Source organism: Sorex fumeus, unplaced genomic scaffold (genome assembly GCF_029834395.1).
Source record: "Sorex fumeus unplaced genomic scaffold, SorFum_2.1 ptg000146l, whole genome shotgun sequence".
NCBI lineage: Eukaryota > Metazoa > Chordata > Mammalia > Eulipotyphla > Soricidae > Sorex > Sorex fumeus.
The window spans coordinates 2852420-2866971 of NW_026606203.1; the positions used below are offsets into that span (position 1 = coordinate 2852420).

The 14552-nt window shown below is 40.1% G+C and overlaps 1 pseudogene; it reads right to left on the bottom strand.

Annotated features, from left to right (window-relative positions):
* Nucleotides 1-12580: 12580 nt before the first annotated feature.
* On the bottom strand, nt 12581-12679 carry LOC130016109 (uncharacterized; annotated as a pseudogene).
* Nucleotides 12680-14552: the final 1873 nt, after the last annotated feature.

Genomic DNA, 14552 nt, shown 5'->3' on the forward strand with positions numbered 1-14552 from the left:
CATCGCATGATGTTCTCGAGGGTGGCACTGAAGAGTTTCGGTGAAATGGTATCACCCTGGCGCACCCCTCTCTTGACGTCAACGATCACTTCTTTGTAAAATGGTGAGATCCTGGTAGTGAATCTGTAATACAGCTCACGGAGAATCCTGATGTATTGGGCTTGAATGCCCTGATTGGCTAGGGCTTCAATGACCGCTTCCGTCTCAACAGAATCAAAGGCCTTCTTTAAATCAATGAACGTTAAGCAGAGCGGCATCTTGAACTCCCGAGAAACCTCAATGAGTTTGTTTATCGTGTGGATATGGTCGATGGTGCTGAATCCTTTGCGGAACCCTGCTTGCTCGTATGGTTGTCCTTCATCTAATGTTCTGCCAATCCTATTTAGGATGACTCGAGTGAACAACTTGTAGATGACAGACAATAGGCAGATCGGGCGATAGTTGCCAATGTCATGGATGTCTCCCTTCGTGAACAGTAGAACGGTCCTGCTGGTTTTCCATTGGGACGGAACCTTGCATTCAGACAGGTAGCGAGTGAAGAGCTGAGCCAGTGTATTGATGAGTACTGACAGCAGGTTCTTCAGGTGTTCAGGTCTGACCTTGTCTGGGCCAGGTGCTGTTTGTTTCTTTACCAACGAAATGGCGTGTCGGATTTCGGAAGGGAGAACTTTGGGAACAACATACCCATCCTGTGGAATTTGGTATGTCGGCAAGTAGACATGGCTATCGAAGAGATTTGAGTAGAAGTCATGGATAATATTCTCCATTGCCGTTCTGGAGGATGTGATGGATCCATCAGGACGTCGGAGGGCAGTCATCTTGGTCTTATAGTTGGCGAAGGACAGGCGGGCCTTACGAATACTTTTCCTGGCATCTGCCGCATATACCAGTACTTCTGATCTTCTCTCTTTGAGGTCTTCCTTGATCGCATCTCTGCACTGCTTTGCGAGCTCGGACGTTAGCTTGCGGTTGCCTGAGGCATGCGCCAAACCACGCTGGCGAATTATCTCAAGAGTTTTCGAAGATAGGCGATTTTTTGTGGCTATCTCTCTCTTGGCATTCCTCGCACATTCATGGAGGTGCTGAACCAGTCGATCATATTCCTCGTCATTGTTGTCAACAATGGCATCTTCCCATGTTGCTGCAATAGTACCAAAGAGTTCTCAGTTGGTCGTCATTCTGGAAGTTCTCTTTTTGAACTTTGCAGCCCTTTCTCCCCGCTCTGTGAAGTAGAATTTTGCACGAAGGAGACGGTGGTCCGATCCCGTTCGAAATTTCGGGAGAACAGCGACATCAGTCAGGCAAAACCGTCGATTGAATATGATGTGGTCTATTTCGTTGTGGAATCGTCCACCGGGAGACTCCCATGTCCATCGTTTAGATTCTGCCTTCTGGAACTGTGAGTTACCATGAATGGTCTTGGTCGACATGATGAACTCAGACAGTCTATCAGCCTGTTCATTCCATTCTAGGCCATGGGTCCCGATGTGAAGTTCTTCGGCTGATCTTCTCGGTCCTATCTTGGCATTAAAATCACCCAAAATGGTCTTGTAGAAGGTGTGGTCTTCTTTATAGAACTTCTCTAGTTCCATGTAGAACTTCTCGATTTCTCTTTCATCATAATGAGATGTTGGTGCGTAGACAACGAAGATAGAAACTGCAGGCAGTGAGCCACATCTATTCAAATGTAAACGTCGGATTCAGGTTGTTAGGCATTCAAATGAATCAATGCTCTTGGCCAAGTTTGTGTTGACAAGGACACCGACGCCTCCAACACCTCTTTTATCGCATGTTCCGAGGAACAATTCTTCTCCAGTGTCGAAAACTGCATGGTGAGATTCGTGCCTTCTTGTCTCGGTCAGACCAATCATGTCGTACTTGATCATTCGTGCTTGTACCATCAGGTCCTCGATGGATGCATCTGATGCTAGCATACGTGCATTGAAAGTACAGACGATCATTTTTGTCTTCCTTCGTTGTGGCAGCCTAGGTCGACCTTGAGATTTTGTCGGCCTCTCCTTTCTCATCCTTCTCAGTGCTGCCATGTCGGTGAAGCCTTCAGGGTCAGGTGAATGAGACCAGTTGTAGTTACTTGTTTTGGCATATCGAATACACAACGGATAGCTTGCCAGGCTCTTCCGTGCGGGCGGAATACTCTCGGTAGCTTGCCAATCTTTCCGAGAGGGATAGAGGTTTTTGGGGTGACCTCTAATCACCCTTGTAGGTGTTACCATATTTGAACCCTATCAAATATGGTACGACAATTCCAGAGGATGGGTATTTACTGTCTTATGATGTGTCGCTCGGCCGCAAGGGGCCGCGCGGTTCCGGAAAGCGTCCTGGAGTGTGGCGACGGCTGGGTAGTGGAAGTAGTGTCGACAGTGGAAGTCTGCCAGCGGGGTATTTATCTGGGTAGGGTGGGTCTCCTGTGCACAATTTGATCCCTGGATGGTTGATGGAAGCATACAGGGCAGGGTAGGGTGGGGCTCCTGATTAGAATCCCTTTGTCACCTGTGGTGGTGGGAGCAAGCAGAGAAGCTCTGTCCCTGGGTCCGCGGAGCCTGGAGTCCAAGGTCTCAGAGAGTTCCGCTTATCTTGTTCTGTGGGTCTTCAGTTGTGCGTGGGTCTCAGCCGGAGCTGCCACGCGGGTCCGGAAAGTGTCCTGGAGTGTGGCGAGGGCTGGGTAGTCGAAGTAGTGTCGAGAGTGGAAGTCTGCCAGTGGGGTATTTATCTGGGTAGGGTGGGTCTCCTGTACACCTTTTGATCCCTGGGTGGTTGATGGTAGCAGACAGGGCAGGGTAGGGTGGGGCAAATAATCTATGATAATTAGTCAACAGAACTGAAGTAAAAACAGGGACATTTGTCAATTTGGTGCCATGACTAGTCAGTCTTAGTATAAATATATATTTCTAGAAAAAAAAGCCGAAGAAAACGAGTTGGTTGCTAGCAAAGAATGCCAAATCTCTGCCAAGAAATCCCTTGAAAATAAAAATTGTGACTATGTACAGAACATGAGTGCCACTCAATGCCTCTTTTGCAGACCAAAACACCCAAAACGGGAGAGAGAGCAAAAGGGAATGCGCTGCCATAGAGGCATGGTGGGATGGGTGGATGTGTGTGGGAGGGATACTGGAATCCATGGTGGTGGAAAATGGGCAATGATGGAGGGATGGGCATTTGATCATTGTATAATCGAAACCCAAGGACAAAAATTGGTAAATCTACAACTGTACCTCATGGTGTTTCACTAATAAAAATTAAAAATAAAATAAAATACAAATTGTTTTGTCTGCCAGAGATCAATAGATGGGAACCTGAGTGAAGGCAAAAGATTAAGTTGGTTGACTTTTATTTTTCCTTGAGTATATAAATTTGATTTTGGAATCAATTTATTTGACAGTTTATCAAGACAGAGAAATTTTCATCACTTCTCTTATTTAAAAGTATAGTGATACACCATATCTCTATCTCACTTTATTTTTATTTCTGATAGTTTGACACAATAGATATGTCAAAATCATAGATAAATGTCAATTATTTAAATACTTTTTGTTATGTATAATTACTTTATAGAACTGCTTAAATTTTAGGATTATGCAGAATCAACATGCATGTATCACATTACACTCACCACTGAAAAGCCTACTCTGTCATTCACCATTGTTCAATTTTTCCACTTTGATTACACCTTTCCTTCTGGTAACTAAATAGACTTATAGTTCTATAGTTTGTTTTTATTGCTTTGAAAAGATCAAAACTATGCAATTTTCAACATTGGATGAAACTAGAGGATATCATGCATGTAAAGTTAGCCTTAAGGAAAGGAACAGATACAGAGAGCTTTTTCTCATATATGGGATGTAAAGATACACAGCAAGGTAGCAACAAAGGTTCAAGGGCAATGTAAGGGGAGAACTGATCCACACAATTGAGTCAGGGGATTGGGAGGGAGGGATTCTGGGGGTTTGGGGGAAAGGGAGGGGTTATTTTTTGAGAGAATGAGGAGTGTCATGTTGGAATTATGTGTATGACAAACCATTATTAATTGAATTATAAATCATAGAATATAAACAATAATTTAGACGTTGGTCAATCCCATTTTATTCTTTTAATTTGTTTTCTCCATATGCTACATATGCATGAACTTGTATGATGCCTATCTTTCCCTGCCTGGTTTATGTCACTAACCATAATATCGTCATGTTATCCATTTTTATACAAATAATAAGAAGATTTCACTTCATACAACTGAGTAGTATTCCATTGCTTTACCACCTTTCATTTTCAAAATTTGTGGTTTAAAAGATACAAATATTGGTTTTAACATTGCTCTGGTGCTTTAAAATATTTAGTTTAGTGAAGCAAAATAGATATTATTGAAAAACACTTAGAAACTTGTGAAACAGGTGTAGGGTGGAATGGAATATATGTTCAAGAGAGAACACTCGTTTAACAAAGCAAGCAAAGAGAGACATGCAGAAAGGAAGCACGGTATTTCTTCAAGGGAGAACACAAGTTTGAGGACCAAGCCGACTCTGGTAGTTTAGGAATAAGAACTTGGAGTGGTATGAACTTAACTTGTGCACTTTAGGGGAGAACCTGAGTGACACTATTAGAAGTATGCTCAGGATATCTTAAACAGGAGTCTGCACTTGGAGTGAGAAGGGTAGAGAGTTCTTTCGGGAGATCTGGACTGTGGAGAACAGTAATATTATAACATTAATGATAGTAACTTACCGTGGGATTCCAAAAAAATCTTTAACAGTGGCGTAAGAAATGATAACATTCTTAGGTATTTGGATTTCTTGTGGAAACTACTGGGAAGCTGTGTTGATGCTCTGGATGTCTCCAACTGAAACAAGGTCAACAAGTCATGAATGAAAAATTACAAGTTAGATGGATCAAGGATTCTGATCCCAGTGGATGGCTAGCTTTTGGTTAGACAATTTCTACTGATGGCCTGATGTAGGTTCTGATCCTGGGATACGTAACAGACAGGGATCCTCAGAAGTGAAGCCTCTGAGACAGAAGTCATTCATGCCAACTTATGGGTTATCAATGTTTGCTCATGGCTGCTACCATTATAACATGTCATTCAATGGTTTTGTGGTTTCAATTTACTGTGCCAATGTAAAGATGAAGTTTCTAAATCAAAGGTAAAAATCTGAGGCCCTCAAGATGATGAATTGTGGGGATGGGGGGGGAGCTGGAGCTATAGTACAGCAGGTAGGGCATTTGCCTTGCACACGGCATACCCAGGATAGATTCCCAGCATCCTGTATGGTCCCCCCAAGCACCGTGAGGAGTAATTCCTGAGTGCAGAGCCAGGAGTATCCCCTGTGCATCGCCAGGTGTGACCCAAAAACGCAAAAAAAAAGATGATGACTTACCTTTATATATTTTGAAGTCAAGTAGAAGCAGCCAGAAAACTCCCCAGAAAAAACTTCTCCAGGATCAAAAACATCATCACCTCTAGCGTGAGAGCATACAGAAAATAAGGTTTCCATTTATGCCAAGTTAAAGCAAGCCATACATGATCTTGGAAAGTCTGTCAAAGGAAAGCATGGATTTAGGAAGGATAAGGTGACAACTGGGTCTTATAATATACAAGATATATATATTAAAATATACTATATTTTATAAGTATTTATATATATTTATTTATATTAAAATATAATATGTATCTTAAAATATACAAGAGAAGCAAAGGTCATGAAGTAGGAGGTAAGGTGGCAATCAGGTCCACTACAAAAAGCATTTTTTAATAAAAAGAGAAAATGTAATGAGACATCAAATAAGACCTTTGTAAATATGTAAGAACAGGGTTATAACTCAGTGATTCAGAATTTGTCTTCCATTGTATGATGATCTGTGGTTGATCCTTAGCACTGTAAACAACATTGTTTTTAATTTTTAATTTCTTTCTTTCTTTCTTTCTTGCTTGCTTGCTTTTTAATTTTTTGAGTCTTACCTGGCTATGTATAGGCGTTAATTTTAATTTTTTAAAAAAGTTATAATTTTACTTTTTTACCTGTAGTTTAAAACGAAATCTAAATTATTTTAGAGTAAATATATGTGAAGAAGAATAAAATTTACAGGAACTATTTAGTATTCTTAATGATATTGCAGTCAGAACTTTGAGTATTATGAATGGAGAAAAGAGGCACTATTTTGTTGACGGTTACTCTAACTAGATGTTCTGATGATTATTGGTTCTTTGGGGACACATCCAGTCATGTTCAGGTGCTGCTTTGGCTCAAGGGTCTCTTCCAGTGTTGCTCAGGGTACTATGTTGTGCCAGGAAAAGAGTCTGCTTCTTTTACAGGCAAAGTCCACAGTCGTTCCAGTGAGCTATCACTCCAGTCTGAAAGGCTCTTAAGAAAGACTCTTATTTCACAAAATAAGTGGGGAACCTTTATTGCAGATGCTTGTTTAAATTGTTTGGCATGGAACCAGAGACACCAGCTTTCATTCAAAAAGTGGCCAGTGAGATTAATACCAGGAGTTTTGCTCCATGGTTTGGAATCCAGCCACACATTCTAGGGGGAAAGGGAGCTCATATAGAGTAAGGAGCACAAAATAAAGGGTGTTTGGAGGATCCTCCCAGGATTGGAGAAGCATTCTGAAAGTAGAGTATAGACCAACATGATTGCCAGTCAATGCCTCTTTTGCAAACCACAACACCCAAAAGGAAAGAGAGAACAAAAGGGAATGCCCTGCCACAAAGGCATGGTGGGATTGGGGGATAGGGGGTGGGAGGGACACTGGGACCCGTGGTGGTGGAAAATGGGCACTGGTGGAGGGATGGGTATTTGATCATTGTACAATTGAAACCCAAGCACAGAAATTTGTAAATCTATAACTGTACCTCATGGTGTTTCACTAACAAAAATTAAAAAAATATATAAATGGCAGAGAATGGGCACTGATTGAGGGATGGGTACCGGATCATTGTATAACTGAAACCCAAGCACAAAAATTTGTAAGTCTACAACTGTACCTCCTGGTGTTTCAGTAATAAGCATTAAAAGAATAAAAAGTGAGGCAATGCATAAAAAAAAGTGGTCAGGTACCATCAATGCTGCTGCCCACACCCACACCGGGAGTGACAATGCTATGAGCAAGGGTTTCCATACTTGGATTCTCAAGATAGTGCCCCAGGAAATACTGACACGCAGCAGCATTTTGGACCCAACCTATTATAAAATTTGTTAGAGGTTAATTGATACCAAACAAGAAAATTCAGGACTGTTGTGTAGCTTCTTTGATAATTTATTTTTCTCTAGTAGCTTGTAGATATTAGGGGTGGCAGTGGTATATTCTATAATAAACAGTATTGCGTTTTTAAAATGTTGAAGGCCTAAGGTATATAAAGGAGGCAAAATAAAATGAGTAAATATGTACACACATGAACACTTTTGTTCTTTCTTTAGCAATTGCTTGGATGAAAATTGTAGATGGGTAGCATGTATTTAAGTAGCTGGAGATAGGGATCAGGGGTAGTGCGGACTGCAGGGGAGGGTGGAAAGATGGGAAGAGATTATAAGTGTGTGTGTTTATGAGTGCTATTGTGTGAGAATGTTGAGTTTATAAGAATTCATGCATGCATGTGTGAGTAAGAGAGAGAGAGAGAGAGAAAGAGAATGAGTGTGTGTGCATGTATCCGTGTGTGTGTGTTTTCTTAGAAAAATCCTATATTTCACCTGAACTACTGTACCAAGTGATGCTGTCATTCATTATGAGAATGTAATAAATAAATTTTATTAAATTCAGGTGGTGAAATATGTTGGCCTTTAAGCCCTTCCCCTCCCCAATTCATCAAATTCTTCCTATAATTTTCATTTACTCCCTGACCTCTTCAGGACTCAATTGGATTCAATCTGCCACATCCAAATTTATCTCTTTTAGAAAAAGTAATTAGATTAAAATATAAATCACAGTATTGTTAACATTCAAGTGGGTTCTAATGATAATTAATAATTTCTATTCATAGAAATACTTATTCAGGCCACACAATAAGGCAAAATTCAGAATATTGGACAGAAGTCAATTATTTCTCAAGCAGAACTAGCTATATTATAGCCATTCTAAAGATGTTAGAAATGTGCAGTCCAGACATTAGAGGTTCATGCTATAAGTAAAAGATTTCTCGTTTTCTCACCTGAATCCTATTCTCCATAATAATAATTGAATAAATGAATAAGTGACAGAAATAATTGAATGTTGTATTCTTCACTTGAAGGTTTTATTCACAGATCTTGTCTCATAAAAATTATTCAGAAAACATTATATTAAACAAACATTCCATGGTGATTAATCAGAATTCTTATGTTTGAAAGTGACAAACTCATACCACACTCATTTTAAACTAAGAAGATACTTGATTCATGTACCTATAAAGCTGGAGTGCCCTCTAGGTATGGTTGGGTCCAAAGAGTTGATTTTTATTTATTTACTTATTGATTGATTGAGTGATTGACTGAATCACCATGAGTGGTTGACTGAATCACTAGGACATAAAGAGATACAAAGCTGTTCATGAGTAGGTTTCAGTCATACAGTGTTCCAAGACCCATTGCTCCACCAGTGAACATTTCCCACCTACAGTGTCCCCAGTTTTCCCCCTGAAATCCTTTCTCTCCCTCTCTCTCTCCTCACCCCCGCCCCCTGTCTCTCCCTTTATTCTACCTATCTACCCATCTACCGATCTCTCCCTTTTGAGGCATCATGGTTTACAACACAGCAACTGATAGGTTACCATGTTTCTTCCTTTACCTATTTTCACTTCACAGTTCTTTTCCAGCATGATCATTTCCAACTATCTTTGTCATAGTGGTCTCTTCTCGATCCCAACTGCCATCTCCCCCAGCCCATAAGGTAGGCTTCTAACAGTGGACCAATCATCCTGGCCCTTATTTCTACTGTCCTAAGGTATTAATCTAAAGTTATGTTTTTTCATATCCCACAAATGAATAAAATCCTATATCTGTCTGTCTCCTTCTGACTCATCACACTCAGCATGATACTCTTCATGTACATCCATTTATAAGCATACTTCATAACTTCATTTTCACTAACAGCTGCATAGTATTCCATTGTTTAGATATACCATAGTTTCTCTAACTAATCATTGAGGATTCTTGGGCATACAAGTTGTTTCCAGATTCTCACTATTGTGAATAGTGCTTCAATGAACATAGAAGTGCAGATAGCATTTCTGCTGTGTGTTTTGGGGCCTGGGAGTATATTGCCAAAAGTGGTATTGCTGGATTCATGGAAGCTCAATTTGTAGCTTTCTGAGAAATGCCCATATTGTTTTCCGAAAAGGCTGAAGCAATCGGCATCCCCACCAACAGTAAAGAAGAGACCCTTTCTCCACACTTCCATGCTGACATTGGTTGCTCTTGTTCTTTTTGATGTGTGTCAATCTCTGTGGTATGAGATATCTCATTGCTGTTTTGATTTGTATCTCCCTGATGATTCATGATGTAGAAAATTTTACCTCTGTTTTTTGGTCATTTGTATTTATTCTTTGAGGAAGTTTCTGTTCATTTCTTCTCCTCATGTTTTGGTGGGGTTGGATGTCTTTTTCTCATAAAGTTCTACCAGTGCCATATATATCTTGGGTTATATACAATAAGGGGTTAATTGTATGGGTATTGCATAAATAATTTTTCCCCATTATGTGGGCTCTCTTTTTATCATGGTCACCATTTTTTCTGAGTTGCAGAAACTTCTTAGTTTAATGTAGTCTCATTTGTTTATCTTCACTTCCTCTTCCTTGGTCAGTGGTGTATCATTCTAGAAGTTTCCCTTAGCTTTAATGTCATGGAGGGATCTTCCCACATTTTTCTCCATATATCTTAAGAATTCAGGTATGATATTGAGGTCTTTAATTCATTTGATCTGACTTTGTGCCTGGCACTATAAAGAGGTCTGAGTTAAATTTTTTTGCATGTTGCTGACCAGTTTTCCCAGCAGCACTTGTTGAAGAGACTTCCTTGCTCAACTTCATATTTATTGAGCCTTTATGATACATTAGGTAATAATAATCTGAGGGCCAGCGTCAGGATATTTGACTATATTCCATTGATCTGAGGCCTGTCTTTATCTGAATATCATGCTAATTTGATTACTACGACTTTGTAGTAGGGTTTGAAGTTGGGGAAGCTGTTCCCTTCTTCTTTTTACCAAAGATTGCTTTAGCTCATCATGGGAGTTTATTGTTGTGTATGAGTTTCAAGAGGGTTTAATCTATTTCTTTGAAAAATGTTATGGGTATCCTTATAGAAAGTGCATTAAATCTTTATAGCGCTGTGGGGTGTATTGCCATTTTGACAGTGTTAATCCTCTCAATCAATGAGCATGGGATGTGATTCCATTTCCTCATATCCTCTTTTATTTCATGAAGTAGTGTTTTGTAGAGTGTTTTTGGTATAGGTCCTTAACATTTTTAGTTGATTCTAGTATACTTGATTTTCTGAGGTTATTGTGAATGGGTTTGTTTTTCGCCTATCTCTTTTTTCTCTTTCATTAATAGTATTTGGGAAAGCCATGGACTATTGGATATTGATTTTGTAATATGCTACTTTAGTAAACAAATCTATTCTTCCCAGGAGCTTTTTGCTAGATTCTTTGGGATTTTCTAAGTATACTATCATGTCGTCTCCAAATAGTAAAAGCTTGAGTTCTTCCTTTTTTTATCTGGATGCCCTTGATATCTTTTTCTTACCAAAATCATATGGCAAGTACTTCAAGTACTATGTTGAATAGGAGTGGTGAGAGTGGGTAACTTGTTTTGTGCCTGATTGTATTTTGGGAATCTAGCTCATTGATTTTTCTCCAAGCCTTTAGTTTTTCCCCATTGAGAATAATGCTTGGTGTGGGTTTGTAGTAGTTTGCTTTGACTAGATGGAGGAAAGTACTTTCAACTCCCATTTTGTTGAGAGTTTTTCATCATGAATGGGTGCTGGATCTCATCAAATGCTTTATCTACAACTATTGATATTATCATATGATTTTTATCTTTATTTTATTGAGATGGTGTATTCTGTTGATTGACTTGAGAATGTTAAGCCATCCTTGCATCCGCAAGATAAACCTACTTGGTCATAGAGTGTGACCTTTTGAGGAGTTTCTGATTTCTCTTTGCTGGTATAATCTTGAGGATCTTTGCATCTGTATTTATCAAAGAAATAGGTCTGTAATTTTCTTTTTTGTGGTTTCTCTGTCTGATTTGAATATCAGGGTGATCTTTGCCTCATAGAAATTGCTTGGGAGTATTTCTGTTTCTTCAATTTCCTGGAAAATCTTAAAAAATATTGGCAGTAGGTCCTCCTGAAAGGTTTGAAATACTTCATTAGTGAATCCATTTGGGCCTGGGCTCCTGTTTTGGGGGATACTTTTGATTATCATTTCAATTTCCTTGTAGTGATGGGTTCGAGTTTTCAAAATGTTCTTTGTTCAGCCTTGGGAGGTAATTGGAATCCAGTAATTTATCAATTTATTTCAGATTCTCTCATTTCCTGCTTTAAAGATTCTCAAAATAATCTCTGATGATCCTATGGATTTTGTAGTTTCTATTATGATGCCTCCCTTTGCATTTCTGATTCGGTTTATTAGGATTCTTTCTCTTTTCTTTTTGTGAGTCTTGCTAGTGGTTTATCGATCTTATTTATTTTCTCAAAGAACCATGTCTTGCTTTTGTTGGTCTTCTGAATTGTATTTTGGGATTATATCTCATTGATTTCTGCTCCAGGTTTTATTATTTCTTGCCTCCTGGCTAGTTTGGACTCCTTTTCTTGGTCATTTTCCAAAATCTTGAGCTGTAAGTTATTTTTGTAGGCCCTTTCTTTCTTCCAGTTGAATTCTGGCGGAGCTATAAACTTTCCTCTTAGAACTGCTTTTGCTCTGTCCCACAAGTTCTGGTAGTTCCTCGTTGTCATTTTTTCTGGAATCTTTTTATTTCCTCCTTGATTTCTTCTCTAAGCCAATGGTTGTTCATTACTTCCCTCAAATAAAATATTTTCTTGCCGAGTTTTTGTCTGTTTGATCTATTGAGAAGTGAGAAAGTACTGTTGAAATCTCCATCTAGTATTGTGTTGCTATCAATGTTTTTCTTTAAGTCTATTAGAAGTTGTTTTTACGTATTTTGCTGGTCTGTCATTAGGAGCATCTACATTGAGGAGGGTGAGTTCTTTCTGATGTACATATCCCATGATCATTAAGAAATGACCTTCACTGTCTCTTATAACCTTTAGTCTGAAGTTCATGTGGTCTGATACTAGTATTGCACTGCAGCTTTTTGGAGGTGTTCTTTTCTTGAAGAATTGTTTTCCAGCCTTTTACTTTTAGCCCATGGTTGCTTTGATTGCTCAGATGTATTTCTTGCAGGCAGCAGAATGTTGGGTTCAGTTTTCTATTTCATCCTGCCGTCCTGTGCCTCTGAATTGGTGTATTTAGTCCATTGACGTTGAGAGAGATCATTGTGATAGGGATTGTTGCTATCTTTATGTCGAAATTTGGAGTACTTGTGGGGCTTGTCTTAGCTTAAAGTAGCCCTGTTAATTCTTAATGCAAGAAAAATATGGAACACTTTACAAGTTGGCCTGTCATCTCTGTGTAAGGATCATGCTAATCTCTGTATCATTTCAATTTTAGTATATGTGTTGCCAAACTCAGTATAAGAGTTGATTTTTTCCCCTATTTTTCTCTTCTGATTTCTCTGAGTGTTGTCCTTACTCACTCCTATGGCAGACAGTGATTCCCAATCTAGGAAGGTATTTCAAAGGAGCTTGAAGTGATAAATTTAGAACATTAATGTCCCAGAAGGAAAAGTATGGTTTTTACAATATTATATTTTACCATACCCAGGGCATCAGTTTTGCAAAATAATTCTTTTGGAAGATAGAGAATCAGTGTTGTTTAATGCTCTTCCCTGAAATCTTCATTAAGAAAATTAAACTGGAGCCTTTTGCTATTCTCACCTCGGTCCCGTGTACATCTCCAGAAAACGGTGGATGGCGTTGTCCACACTTTGACCACCTTGAAAGTAAGTAGGATTTTTCTCCTGAAGGAAGAGGTGAGAAGCATATTGATGATTTCATTCCACTTTATTACAAGTTAAACTTGAAGGGAATGTGAGACTCATGAGGCTCCTGTAAAGGACAGAAAAAGGGTCTCAATGTAGTGTAATGGCCCAGACACATTAACAACACAGATGACTCAAAGTAACCTGTGTGCATCTTTGGGTGTATAGTGAGTTTTATATCTACTCATAGTGATTCTCAGTCATTCCACATGGGCAAAACAGACCTGTAATTAAAAATCTAGTTCTCTGAGCAGAATGGGCTTTCTTAGGTGATTGAACATGTGTGTAATATTTTATTACTAAGCACATACAACTGTTTGAATGATGTGTACTTTTCGATCAAAAATTAAGTCCAAATATCTCTGAAATGGCAGTCTCCTGATGCCGCACCTGGCTTTCCTCACTGGGGCCCCTTGGAGGGGGTGGGTTGAGTTTCCCTCACCACCCCGAGCAGAGACCTGGCAGCTGAAGATCTCTGCAACCAGCCATAGTTATGCTTAAGACCACTCTCACCACACTTGAAGGAGCCTCATGCATGAAGGAACTGGCAGAGGAACCCAGGTGTGCGGGACCCGGGGCTGAGATATTCAAGACTGCTTGGACCAAGAATGGGCCTCCTCCATCCAGATCCCCCATCTTCCAGTAGCTAAGTGTTACACCCACGGACTGCCTCTGGAGCCATGTAATCCCATCAATGGCCAAGATCCAGATACTGGATCTTGTTGATAAGATAACAACTCATATTGTCCAGTTCTCTTTCTCGGAGAACATGGCAGGTTACCAAGCGTATCTTGCCTACATGGCAGAGACTGGCAAGTTACCCGTGGTGTGTTCTATATGCCAAAACCCAGTAACAATGAAGTATCTCATTTCCCTGACCGTGAAAAAACCTCCAATGTGGCACTTGCTAAAATCTCAGGGCTAGGACGAATGGAGATGTAACTGGTGCATGATACCAGTATTCCTCCCACCATGCCCCCAAACATGCCTTTGTGGCAGGGCATTCTCTTTTGTTCTCTGGGGCCATGGCATGCCAGAGAGCCACTCGTGGTGGGCAACTCATGGTCTTGGCTGGCAGGACGAATGGGCTGGTTTTACCCCTCACCCCCAATCCCACGAGGCCGTAGTTGCCCTGTCACCCTAGCTCATACCTGGCTGTCCAATAATCTCTGAGGTGGTGGGCATCGTGCCGCCAGGGGGGAGAAAGGCAGAAGCGACAAATACCCTTTCCCACCTGAGGGAGAATGGTGCCGTAGCTTAATGCATAGTTTAGTCACTTTTCTGCCAAAAGCCTCTGGGTTCCGAATTGGATCCACGTGCCTCTGGTGCTGTGGTCGTGCCGGATAGCCTCTTGTGGGGGTCAAATCGTGATCTTGGTGGGGCAGAAAGAATGGCTCTATGGCCTACTTTTGGCATGCATCTCCCACCCAGAGCGGGTCCTCCAAATACCCTTTAGTTGGTG